This window comes from Canis lupus, chromosome 17 (assembly GCF_011100685.1).
Source record: "Canis lupus familiaris isolate Mischka breed German Shepherd chromosome 17, alternate assembly UU_Cfam_GSD_1.0, whole genome shotgun sequence".
In the NCBI taxonomy this organism is placed as follows: Eukaryota; Metazoa; Chordata; class Mammalia; order Carnivora; family Canidae; genus Canis; species Canis lupus.
In genome coordinates, this window is record NC_049238.1 from 22678664 (window position 1) to 22692393 (window position 13730).

A 13730-nucleotide genomic window follows, 5' to 3' on the forward strand; every position below is an offset into this window, starting at 1 on the left:
ACTCTTATTAGCCTCTCCAAAACTGTTTTTCATTGATGAGATTTCAGGGTTTCTGCTTCTTTTTTGAAAAATTTTTAAAGAGTTTATTTATTTATTTGAAGAGAGAGAGAGAGAGAGAGCACAAACAGGCAGAGCAGCAGGGAGAGGGAGAAGCAGATTCCCCACTGAGCAGGGAACCGAACATGGGGCTCAATCCCAGGATCAGGGTTTCTGCTCTTTAAGAATGAAAAAGATAGCACCTTAAGTCATTTCAAATCATGCAGCAGGATGGATTTATTTGGGGGAAGGCTTCTAATGGTATCTACAGTGTTTGACTTAAAACTTCTATGTGATCTCAGAGTTTGGTACATCCTAGCTCTGTCTTGAAAGTTCGATTGCATTTTACTTTGGGGCTTAAATTTCTGTCTACTGACAACAGCAACATACCAACTTGTTTAAAGTCATTTCCCTAAATGTTGTCACTTGATATGAATTAAAGAAATAAAGTCCTCCGGAATCATATGGGCCGAGTGATAAGGATTCTCATTACACAAGGTGGGATCTTGGAGACACCACACTGGCACACTTGGAAGCACAGTATCATACACCACTTTTGCAACTTGTCAGAGTTTGTAAATGGAACTTAGAATAGCACCATTCCTATCAACTCTCTCTTCATCTGAATACTTGAAAGCGGGTTATAAACACTAATTAATCCTCAAAATATCCCTGTGAAACAGATAATTACTAGTTGTTCCTGCATTTGAAATGGGCACAGTGAAGGAAGGGGTTAAATGGAATCAATTCTTCAGGTTAAGCTGATTCAGCAGCAAAACCACTCAGGGAGCTTCTCTCATCATAGCAATCTAAATAGTTCTGCAATTAATTTCCTCAAACTCAAGCATAACATTTAAAACCAAGTCATAGAAAAATGAACACGTTTGCAAAAACAAAAGTTAAAAGTCTAACCTGGGGAAGAGCCAAGGCCGGTATACCTTGGGTTAGCTACCCTGACTTCCTTTATGTCCAATCTGCTTACAGCGCTGGACCTTTTCCCCCTTCTAATTAGCATGGATTCTTGTTCCTCCCTCTCCTCTCCGCTTTGCAGTAAACTGGGAGCCTAGCTGTTGGTCTTCAGTAGAAGAAGCAGGTGTAGTTAACTGATGGAAGGTATGACCTAAACAGCCTGCTGAGAGCCACGCTTGCAGACCCAGGAGGCTCTGCCTGGCCTCACTCCGTTTCACTGGCGTGCTGCGACTGCTAAACATTGGCTAGCTAGCGGGTCACAGGCTGGCGAGGCCCTGAGCTATTTTTAGCTGGGTCCAGGGCTTGAGGCACTAAATCTGGATAGGTAGCTGAGATTCACTTCTAGCTTTTAAAAATAACTTCTATTTTTCACTTGTTAAAATTTATCATGTCTTCATTTTAGATTTTTTGGAAAATATAGCTGAGGAAAAGGTGAGAACATTTAGAACACATAGCAAAAAGAAAAAAGTGAAAATGTCCTGTAATACTCTTCATTGAAGTGTAATATACAGAGAAAGAGAGAATGAGGTGTACTAATCTTACATATACATACTGATGCACTTTTATTTAAGTATAATCTTGTTTAACCACCATCTAGACATCATAAAGAACCCTCCAGAAAATTCTTACTTCCCACTTCCCAGTCAGTATCCCTGTACCCCACAAGTAAATTCCATATTGACTTGTATTACTCTTGATTAGTTTTATCTGTTTTTGAGTTTCATATAAATGGAATCATACAGTAAATACTTTTCATGTCTTCCTTTTTTCATTCATTAGGATGTCTGTGATGTTCATCCATATTGTTACATGTAGCAGTGGGTTGGGTTTTTGTTCGTTTTTGCTGTCTAAAATTCCAATATGTTAATACTCTGCAATTTATTAATCTGTTCTCCTGTTGAAAGATATTTAGCTTGTTTCTAAATTTTTACTATTAAAAATAAAACTGCCATGAACATTTTGTTCATCTTTTTAGTGATCATGTGCACTCACTTCTGTTGGGAATACACCTAGGAGTGGAATTGCTAAGTCATAGGGTATTCAGATCTGGCTTTTGTAGATGTGCCAGTTTTCCAAACTGGTTGTACCATTTTACAGTCCCTATCACCAATGTGGGAGAGTTCTAATATTTATCCTCCCCAACACCTGATATTCTTAGTCTTTTTAATTTTAATTCTAAAGAGTATGCGTTGATATCTTATTGTGGATTTTATTTACATTTCTCTGATGTCTAATGATGTTGAGTGCTTTTTCAGATGTTATGGGACATCCTCCTCCATGAAATGCCTGTTCAAGTCTTTTGCCCATTTTTAAGTTGGGTTGTTTGTCTTTTTCTTATTGGTTTGTAGAATTCTAGTTCTTTGTTGGATACATATATATATATTTATATATTGTATATGCTTATATATTGTATATGCATATATATATGTATATCTTCTGAGTCTATGACCTACCCTTTCACAAAACTTTTTAATTTTGATAACGTGCAGCTTAATTGATCTTTCCTTTTATGGTTAATGTTTTTTGTATCTTATTTATTTATTTAAAAGATTTTATTTATTTATTTATGAGAGACAGAGAGAGACAGAGAGTCAGGGACACAAGCAGAGGGAGAAGCAGGCTCCTTGCACAGAGCCTGATGCAGGACTCAATCCCAGGACCCCAGGATCATGCCCTGAGCCAAGGCAGATGCTCAACTACTGAGCCAACCAGGCTTCCCTATATCCTGTTTAAGATGTTTTTGACTGCCCTAAGGTCATTAAGATAGTCTCCTATACTCTCCATAGAAAGAATAAGAACCATGACAGTAAAGTTCCTCCAAGCCCTAATATTCTAAAGTTTTATTTAATTGATGCCACTGATAGAAACAAAATAGATGAAGTTAAAAAACACAATACATCAGAACATAACATATAGGGATGACCAATATGTAATTATACTCCCTAAGTAATCTAGGGGAATGAATAAAAAGTTTGCACATTTGATTCCAGTAAATCACCACCTGGAAAAATGAAGAGGCTCATTAAAAATGCAAAATAAAATGATATTAATATACCACTGCCCACCTATTAAACTTACAAAAATAAATGGAAATGATAAAAACCCAGTGAGGTTAAATTGTGGAGAAATACGTTATTTAATGGCTGCATAACATTCTTATTTTTGCTGCATAATATTCTGTACAGAAAAATAAAACCACTGTTTCACTAGTTTCCTATTTACGTTGTCACTGGACAAGTCTTACTGAAGAACAATCTGTAAATACGTATAAGAGCTATAAAATTGCTCCTTTCAAAAAAAAATAAAAAATAAAAAATAAATAAAATTGCTCCTTTCATTAACTGATAATACCACTTAGGGAAATACACTACAGGGAAATGAAATGAAAATGAAAAATTTACACAAATATTAACAACTGCATTTTTTATTAACAAAAGTTTGGACATAGCCCAAATGTTGCCATCAAGAAACAGCTAAGTAAAGGGGGGAAAAGTCTTTCAAAGATTTGCTTATGTCTTTGTTCAACAAACATTTAAATGACTATTAAGAAGAGATAGATTATTTCTTTAAAAAGAGAATTACATCTAGTCTCATCCTTTATAGAACTCAAACTCAGAGAGATAGATGTAATAATTATAGGCAATGTGTCTTGAGGGCTTACTATGTAGGAGGTACTATTTAAGTGCTTTAGATGTATTAACTCTTACTATTCACAACAACCTGTGAGGTGGGTATTATTATCCCTGAAGCACAATGATGAAACAACTTGCTCTAGTATTCCAGCATAGGGAAATATCATTGTCTTTCAATTTAATCTCTGCTCATTAGGCCCAGCTGATAAGTAACAGGTCTGGGAATGAGATGGAGATTGGGTGGCTGCAGAGCATGAACTCTGAACCCCTGCACAAAATACCATTTTATTTTATTTTATTTTATTTTATTTTATTTTATTTTATTTTTTTATCATTGCCCTTTTAAACAGAAATAATGGAGAGATAAGTAGCAGTAGGTGCAAAGTACCACAGGAGCACTGAGAATGAACATGTGCATTTGGCAGGGGTGGAGGATGGAGGGTGGGCCAAAGGTGGGAGTCGATCAGGGAGGACAGAATATGGCAAAGTGGGCAGAAGCAAGTGGATTGTGCAAGGTGTTGCTTATTGTTTAGCTTGTACCTTGAAGATGATGTGCAGGGCCGAAAGGATGTGAAAGTGTGTGGGTGTGTGGGGGGGTGAGACCGGGATGTTTCTACAGCTGCCCAAGTGGAAAGAAAGGCCAATCTGCACAGAGGCAGTATCAGTGAGGATGAAGAAGAGGGACCAAATGATGTGGGCTGGGCCCTGCCAATACACAGAGATGTGTTTATGGAATAAGTGGGCTGGGGAAAGGGGAAGGGGGCAAAGAGCACAAAATGGCATATAAAATACTGATCACTTCTAGAAGTGTGCAGGCATACATATTGAACTCCAAGGGTGTAGACAAGGGGAGAGGAGGAACCCAGATTGAGGGCTTGCCAAGTCCTGATCTAGGTTCTTTATGAGTGTGACCTCATTCAGTGCGCCTCACTAGTTCTGCAAGGTGGACATCGTTATTCCTATTTTACTAGTGAGGACACTGAGGCAACTTAGATGAGCTGCCTGAGCAGTGTGGCTCGACTATGGTGGAGCTGGGGTGTAAGCCCTGGTCTGTATGATCCCAAGTGCCTGCTCTTGCTGCTCTATCTGGAACCTTCCTCATTCTGAAAGACAAGAGTGTAACACATTCTTTTCTTCCATGAAGTTTGGCTCTGGACAACTGAGGGAGAAATGCAAACCTGGAAAACTACCATGGGAAAGATTAGCTAGTGATCATCTTTGATCTACCACTCTCCTTCATCCCCCTATAAATCCTACACTACCAATTTCTGCTAATCCCATCTCTAAGGGAACTCTAGATGCTTCCTCCTCTTCATTTCCAGTGCCATCACTGTAGGGTAGTCTGGGTCAGCCCAATCCTGCCCAGGCTGGTCTGATAGCAGGCTAATTTACTTAAATGGCATTGTATCCTTCTCTTTCTCTAATCAAACATTTTGAGAAGGAACTCTTCAAGATTTCTAAATGCTCCTTCTGTTTCTGTTCTTGTATCCCTACCTTCAGAGTGATTAGGTCATACCGCTGCTCTCAATACCCAGTGGCTCCCCATTACATTTGGAATATAATCCTGGGTCCTTGACATGACTCCCTCTATCCAGCCCTTCTCTGCATCTGACTCTTCTTCTCAACCTCTCTGCCAACTTGCTGTTCTTCATCTAAGCCAAGCACATCTCCACCACAGGGCCCTTACACGGTGCTTCTTTCTGCTAGAAATAATCACCCCTCTGCCACCCACCCTGAAATCTGTACATGGTTCTCTCTCTCATTGTATTCAGACTGCTGCTCATTTGTTACATCTACAGACAGATCCTCCCTGACTGCCTTATGTAAAGTAGCATTCTTCTTTGTTCCCAGCCTCTTTCCCTGCTTTGTTTTTCTTCCTGACCCTTAACATCAACCCCCGCCCCTCCGCCCCCCCCCCCCCCCAATCCATCTTCTAGAGAACCAACCCTCCTGGTTTGCCCAGGGCATTCCTGGGTCAAGAAACTTTCAGTGCCAGAATCCAGAAAATCCCAAGTAAACTAGGATGGATGGATTACCCTATACCGCCCGTACCAGAATATAAACTTGATGAGGAAAAGACTTTCTTTTGTTCTCTGCTATATAGCATATAACTCAGTGCTTGGCACAGAGTAGGTGTGCTCAATAGATATTTATTGAACAAGTAAATACATAAATCATTTCCTTTTTCAAACAGCTTCTGGTTTAAACTCTCTGGCCCAGCATTCCAGTTCCTTCTTGCTGGCCCATCTTAATTACCCCACACTGATTCCTACCACTATGTTGGGGCACCCCCCTGCCCCAGGCACTCCAGCCTCCCTACACTTTCACAAAATTTACCAGAAATATTTCCTTTGCCTGAAGAACCCTCCCCTGGCTCTTCTGAGTTGGTCTCTTTGATATGTTTTGTTTTATTTTTTGAGATCTATACAAATGAATAGTGGAGGAGGTATGCATGGTTTCCTATCAGAATTTCCCAGGCCATTGTTTCAAAATATGTATCCCACTGCTGCCAATGCTGAGAATTAAATAGGACATCCTTGCTGGGAGGAGGGGAATCAAACAGCAGTGGTATTTTGCAAAAGCTTCCCAGATGATCCTGACAATAAGCACATAGTCACTTTATTTGAAAGGCACTGAAGTTAACTCCATAATACTCCCCATAATACTTCACACCCTGTTCACAGTCCCCTGGTTGTCCTATAAAGTCCTTAAATGACCTCAAAGACCCTCTTTCTCTTTGGAATTCTAAAAGGCTTAGGATCTGGACCACACTTCTGAGCCCTAGGCCTTCAGGCCTGGCATAAGAGTATGGACACATCAGGGTTGCTTATGGGAGCCCTCTCAGGTGTGCAGGGCAGGCATTCTAACCTTCCCCTGGCTCTGGCCGAGAATGACTCCTCCTTCCTTCTCATCCCTGAAGACTCCCACCCATTGTGAAATCATCTACCTTCTGCTCAAGCCTAACCTGCTATGAGCTAACCCACCCTGCTATAGAAGCAGATTGCAGCCAATGACCCAGCCCATCCCTCCATTCCTGTCTTCCCACTTCCTGTCACAACAGTGTACCAGAGGTGGTCCCTAACTAGCCCCAACCTCTAAGTCCCACTGCCTGGTTGTCCAAAGCCTCTGAGCCTTCATCCTCACATCTATAAAGGAAAATACTTCCTTCACAGGGTTTTCAGGAGGACTAAATATGATAAGGCCAGTAAAAATTCCCAGCACATGGTAGGAACTGCCAATCAGAAGCCTTCTTTCTGACAAAGGAGTCATGCCTGTCAGCTGGGCATTGGGAACCTGGCTCTCCCAGCCAGTCTGGGTTCTGTCGTAACAGAAGCATCACTATTAGAAGTATCCTAATGTTATCAGAATTTAGGATTTAGATTTATTCAATCACATTATCTGGCCTGAAATGTATAAGGGCCAGAACAACTTTTTTTTTTTTTTTTTTTTTTTTTTTTTAGCAACTAAAAAGTCATTCTTTGAGCTGGTGGCACTGTTGGGGCAAAATAGAAAACTGCTGTGCTGACTGTTGACCAGGCTGCCTTGGAAGACCAGAGGATGAACACTTAAATGAGAATGGGCATGGAGGCACATGGTCCTAGGCGATTCCTACACAGGAAGGAGGGGATGAAGAGAGTAGGTCCTTGCACAATGCCATTATTGCTTTCAAGTAAAAGTTAGAGAGAGTGGGGGTGGGGGAGAGAGAGAGAAAGAAAGAGAAAGCAAGAGAAGGAGGGAGGTGGGGAGGGGGAGAAAGGAAGGGAGGGAGGGAGAGATAGATAGCTATCTTGGCTAAAAATCATAAGTTTCAGATTCAAGTTTTAGTTTCATTATTAAGACAATGTAATTTAACCTTCCAGAGCTCAACTTCCTCAACCACAAAGTGAATGAGATAAAAAATAATAGTTTATTTTTTAAAAAGTTCCCAGCACATATGTTCATTCCCTTTTTTCCTCCTGCCCTTACATTCCCTGTCCTTTGGTTTGGAACCAACTCCTTCCTGGCAACCAAACCCCTAGACATTATGAGGTATCCATCCCCCTTATGGGATCAGAGGTACCCCAGCTTCCTTCATTCTCCATGCTGCCTGCGAATTACAACTGGAACTGTCTTCATGCCTATTGCACAGGATAGTGGAAAACACTGATAGATGTTTCCTGCCATGCCAAATTAGAATCCTCAGTGGCTTTTCCCCATAAACTTTGTTATAATTGGTGGTTAGATTCTGTATTACCATGGATACTTTCCTACAGTTACATTAAGGATTAAATTGATTTTGCAGACTGATCTGGGAATTTAACCACCATTTGTACCACAATCTCTGTGGGAAAATATATTCTGTGTTCCAAACAATTGACCTTTTGGAGTTGATCCAGTTCCTAAGTTGGGGACAGCCTGTACAATATTATGTTACATTTTTGGTTTCATTTGTGTGTCTTAGAATCAAAGACTTGTTAGAGCTGGAACAAATTTTGCTGATCATCTATTAATTAACTAACTCTGTAGGTAACAAAGCCAAGATTCAGAAAGAGAAAGATTTGTCTCAGGTTATTCAGCTACTTTGGTCACCCACCTCCAAGCCAACGATTTTCCCACTATCAAAATCATTTTGTGGTCATTCCCCCACATAGTCAGTAAACTACTTCAAAGTTGGGAAGATCATGTCTTTGGCAGAAAATAAAATACACTAAATGTTTAATAAATATTTAATTAGTTCATTATTCACTTTGCTTTAGAGGTCCACTCACTGTAAGATTTCCTTAAATAACAAGTACCATTAGGAGATTTCAATCATGAATATATAGTATTTATAAGAGACCATATTTGGTTTCAATAAAGATTTGAATAATAACTCGTTAACGTCCTATTTAAACCGTGTTTCCTACATAACAGGACCTATCAGTGTTCAATCAATTTTTTTACAGCTCGCAGACACATTTAGGTTTAGCTTTAGGAGATATATGCCATTAATTTTAACATGGTCTTAGAGAAGAGCTACTCATTTTATAACTACAGTAGAAAACTTAATAATGCTTTGTTTTATTTACCAACTGAAACAGACTTGTGAATCCATTCAGAATTGTAAACCTTCTCCAACTGAAAAGCTGACTCACACATAATTGGGATTTGCTGTATGAGAAGAGCAGCCATCATTAGAAACAAAACATTTAAATCGTTTCCTTTGAAACAAAATTTTACATGTTGTATACTTTTCTTCACCTACAAACACATTTTGTTATTCCCTGGTATCTTGAATAAGCAGGATGGGAGATCTCTTTCCCTAAAGAGAAAAAATTTCATACATGCAGATGACATGGTTTTATTGTAACAAGCTAGGAGTGACCTAAATAGACAGCTGGCCCTGTAATCTAATTACAAGAGAAAAATAAGGATCACAGATCAACTGTTCAAAAATTAAATAGTCTTCCTTTGTGGTAGCTCTCTTACAGTTAACAGTTCTATGTAGCCAGCTAACTTCTTTAATTACTAGGCATTTATTTTCAATCATTTTATCATGAAAGTTATACTAGAAACTTAGTTTAGGAGATGATGCTCCACTGAGAGTTCATATGTGTGTGTTGGGGGGGGGTCAGAATTGGAAGGGGTGCAGTTATTGGCCAAGGGCAGGGGAAGAGGCATTTGGTTATATCTGGCTTTATAATTTGAGGAGAGGACATGCCTTATGACTTCGCTGATAACTTTGGGGCTTGTTTATTCTCTCTTACGTGTCTTGACATGAAACCAAAAGTAAATCTTAAAAAAAATCTTGGCTCTGACTTGCTGTACCACCTCAGCCTGGCTCTGTATTTTGAGGAGTGGCTCCTCTTCTGATGCCGGTGTCCTTGTATAGTTTCTCAATATCCTTCAATTGAGTTGACTACAAAAGCCTATAATATTTGATATACAGAATCGATACCCTCAAGCTATATCTAGTAAAATTAGAACTTGCTGCCACTTTAGACTTATTAAAGACTTGATTAAGAGGAATCATAATATGGAAGGACAGCCCAATGAATGTCAATTAATTCATTTGTAAGCTAGTGTGGGTTAGTCAGGGCAGCAAAGAGCTGTACATCACTATCACAGTCTCCACATTTTGCTACCTAAATCTGTTTATTTTCACATCTTATTTGCTATTGGCCAATTTTGAAAGGCATATAAAAACATTGTTATGAAAGTCCATGCTGTGTTAACTAAAAGGAATAATGAGGCTGCTGTTTACTATGTTCCAGAGTTCCTCCTGTGAGGACAGTCCATAGGGACATCTCTCTGATCTCAGTAGAGTTATGGTTGGAGTCCTTTGAGCACTGGTCTGCCTTTGTCTAATGGGCACTGATGGGTTCCAGACATTTTCTGTTAGTAAGTACATATAAGATCATGATGTTATAAATACCCCAAATTATAATTCTCCAGGTCCCTTGATATCAGGAAGTCTAACTTTCCTCCACAGACATTTCTGAGATTACTCAAGGATATTGGCATGTGTAACCCAAATGTCTCCTTAAGCCCAGTGGTATACTGGTAAATGTGTTTTTTTTTTTTACTGGTAAATGTTTAACAACAAGCTATGTAGCAGAAATAGTTTTAGATTTACAGCATTTGCTAATTTCCTTAATGTAAATATTCCTCCCATGGCCAATATGACATCACTGAACATGGAGTTGGAAAAGAGATATACAGTATCATATAGTATTTCCCCCATACAGATACAACAGATATAAACAATCTCTAGGCTATACAGTACAGTAAAACGTAGCAAACTAAATAGGATATGATGAGTTTTGAATAACCATTGCCTTTGTTTCTAGTAATTTATTTGTAAGTCTATATAATTTTTAAATAATGGCCCTGTTTAACAGCTGGCTTGCAGAATTCCTGAAAGATTAACAATGGACTCCCATGAGTCAGTGTAAGCTGGTTCCAGCATACCACTATCTAAAGTCCCACTGGGCTGGGAGTCCCACTTAACAGTTTGCCCTTTGGTCTGAGATTAACAACACTAGTCTAACAAGGAACAGGGCCTTACCGTGGTAATCCCTTTCCTGACTCTTGCCACATATTCATAAAGACAAAGAGGCAATTTCCTATATGCAATCAGAACCACTACCTGTCAGTCCGCTGCTCTAAAGTCTTCTGGTTTCCAGGTATGGGTGCTCTACAGGGCTGCTGCCAACCACAGTGCCTGGTCCAACCAATGTCTATTACACCACTGGCAGCCTTCTCATGTCTCTGCTTCCAAGCTGCTGGCTTCCCTAACTGATGATCTCCACTCTGCCAATAGGACACTGCTCACATTCAGGTCAAGAGTCTCCTTAGTGTCAATAGCTGCCAAGTGGCGTTTCTCTCTTCTTGGTACCCACCTACCCTTGAACCTCATGGTGGCTCCAACTGCCTCTGTTGCTACTGCCTGTAACATTGTCTTTTCCAGCCTGCAGATCTCCAACTCTTACCTCTTCTTCTGTCCTCAATACCTTACCTACATTGTTTAAAGATTTATTTATTTGAAAGAGAGAGCACACATGTGTGCACATGAATGGGGATGGGGAGAGGCAGGAAAAGAGAAAGAATCTCAAGCAGACTCTCCACTGGGCATGGAGTCCTATGTGGGGCTCCATCCCACGACCTTGAGATCATGACCTGAACTGAAATCAAGAGTCAGATGTTTAACTGACCAAGCCACCCAGGAGACCCTCTTATCCACATTTTAAAATCCAAATAAACTTTGAAAACTGAGTTTCACATAAATGTGGCACCAAAACTCACTTAACAAAGTAGGATAAAATGGAAAGGAGATATTATCCCTATTTTATTTTATTTTTCCAATTTTATTAAATAGGATTATATTCAGGTATAAGACAGGAAAGTTCCATAGTTGGTGAAATTATAGCTGATTTTTATATTTTGTCTTTGTATCCTTCAATGACTATATTATATTCTGGAAGAAAAGGGAGCTGCTTTAATGGCAAATCTGACTTGTACTGATATAAGACATAATGTAGTCTTATTTATCTTACATGATGTGAATATTCATATGATTTTCTTTAAAAAAAATAGTGTTTCAGATTATAGTGAGATGCCCCAGAAGCTGCTGGGGTGTTAAGTAATATATAGTATATGAACCAGTTAAACTTCAAAATCTGAGGAATTCTGAATCTGAATTCTTATATAATTCTTTTGGAAAGAGATCCTGTAGAAAAGTTGGCTGGGCCTCTAATGATATAGCTCTTTCATTTTTATAATTGCCCTTTTTTTCTCAGGATTCCAAAGCACTAGAAAACCTGGAGAAGGGGATGTCTGTGCAGTACTCAGGACCACTCTTCAATCCCTTCTGACTCCCACAACTCTGCTGAGACTAGCTTCTCTCTGAACCACTTGTGGTGATTTCCCTCAAGATGCTTACTTTCTCCTTGTGTAATAGATTTTCCTCTGGGCGTCCCTTGTTCATTAAATGTTTGCATGTATTTAAACCCTAATCGTGGACAAGGCTCAAAGTTGCTTTGGTTTTTTTTTCATAGGATTCACGGGCCCCATAAAAAAATGGAAGATAAGCAGTCACTTATTTAACTGTTCCCAGCATCCTGTTACTCTTTAAGAGGTTCATGGAAGACATCTACGAAAGTGGGATCCAACTCCACAGCTGGTGTATTCAAATTCCAGTTCCAACTCATCTAGTATATTTACTCCACTTGCAACTGATCTTTTCCCTGGTTGCTAAAGAGTTTAGAATCATATTTGTGGCCTATCCCTAGCAAGCCAAGGGTTCCTTATGCCATGCACTTTGCATACAAAACTAGTGGCTTTATTTTATCTTTCCCACTTTGTTTTCTTTTGTTCTATTTTTCTCTGTACTTATTTTTAATTTATCCTACTGCATGTATTTTCATAAGCTATCTTAAATCCCTTCTTTTGATATAAAAGTGTTCTTTAATAGAACAAGAGTGTGATGAGCCATTTCTTTACCCCTAAAAGCCCCGAGATGAACTGGAAATAAGAGTCTGTGAAAACTACTCTATAATGGATCACCATTATAGCTTGTCACTTGTTCTACGTACAAGCAAAATCCCAAAATGAAGAAAAAGTTAGGGGGGAAAAAGGCATTAGGAAGTTTTAGCCCTAATAAGTCAACTGGGCCATTATAAAGCACTTGATTGGACAATGCTTCCTCCTTGCCCCTCAAAAAAAAAAAAAAAAAAAAAAAAAACAACCAAACAACAACAAAAAACCTATGGTTTCTACTTTCCAAGTTTGTGAGATGGTACATGCATATTTAAGCATCTCAGTTTACATATACTGAAAGGGAGTATATCACAATTGTTAAGAATGCGAACTCTGGCATTAGATGACTAGCTTTGAATCCCAGATCTGTCAGTTACTTGTGTAATTTGGGGCTACCTATCTAATCATTCTGTACCTCAATTAATCCCATCTGTAAAGCAGAGATAATAGTACCTACCTCATAGGACTAGTTTAAAGATTAAATAAGATAACGTAGAAGATGTAAAATACTGCCAGAGCACATACAGGAATCCCGATGTTAGCTAGAATTAATGATACGTGAGAAGAAAAAGCACTGGCTTGAGCTTGGGATAGTATTCTGTCTTGAGTTTCTGGACAAACGCCTTAGGAATGAGTAAAGACCTCTGATCTGACCACCCTCTTAGAACAGGCCAAAAACTCTGGCTTGCCTGGATCCTTTGCACGGCTACTCTTCCTCTACCTCTCTAGAGGCAGAATTATGTGTTAGAAAGAACACCTGGGCAACCAACCTTTCTGAACTTCCATGTTTCTTTGCCCCTCTCTTCTATATGCTAGATAATTGGTGGGTCTACCTTGCAGAAGCTTACAGTCGATTGCAGGAGATAAATGCATAAACAATTGCAAGGCAGGATGATTAAGCAATATAATGGAGGTATGAACAAGGAAAGCATTGGGGAAAAAATAGTATGCACGAGGCACCTGGGTGGCACAGTCACCGGAAGCACCTGCCTTCAGCTTAGGTCATGATCTGGGAGGATGGGAAGCCCCATATCAGGCTCCCTGCTCAGCAGGGAATCTGCTTCTCCCTCTCCCTCTGCTTCCCGCCCCCCCCCC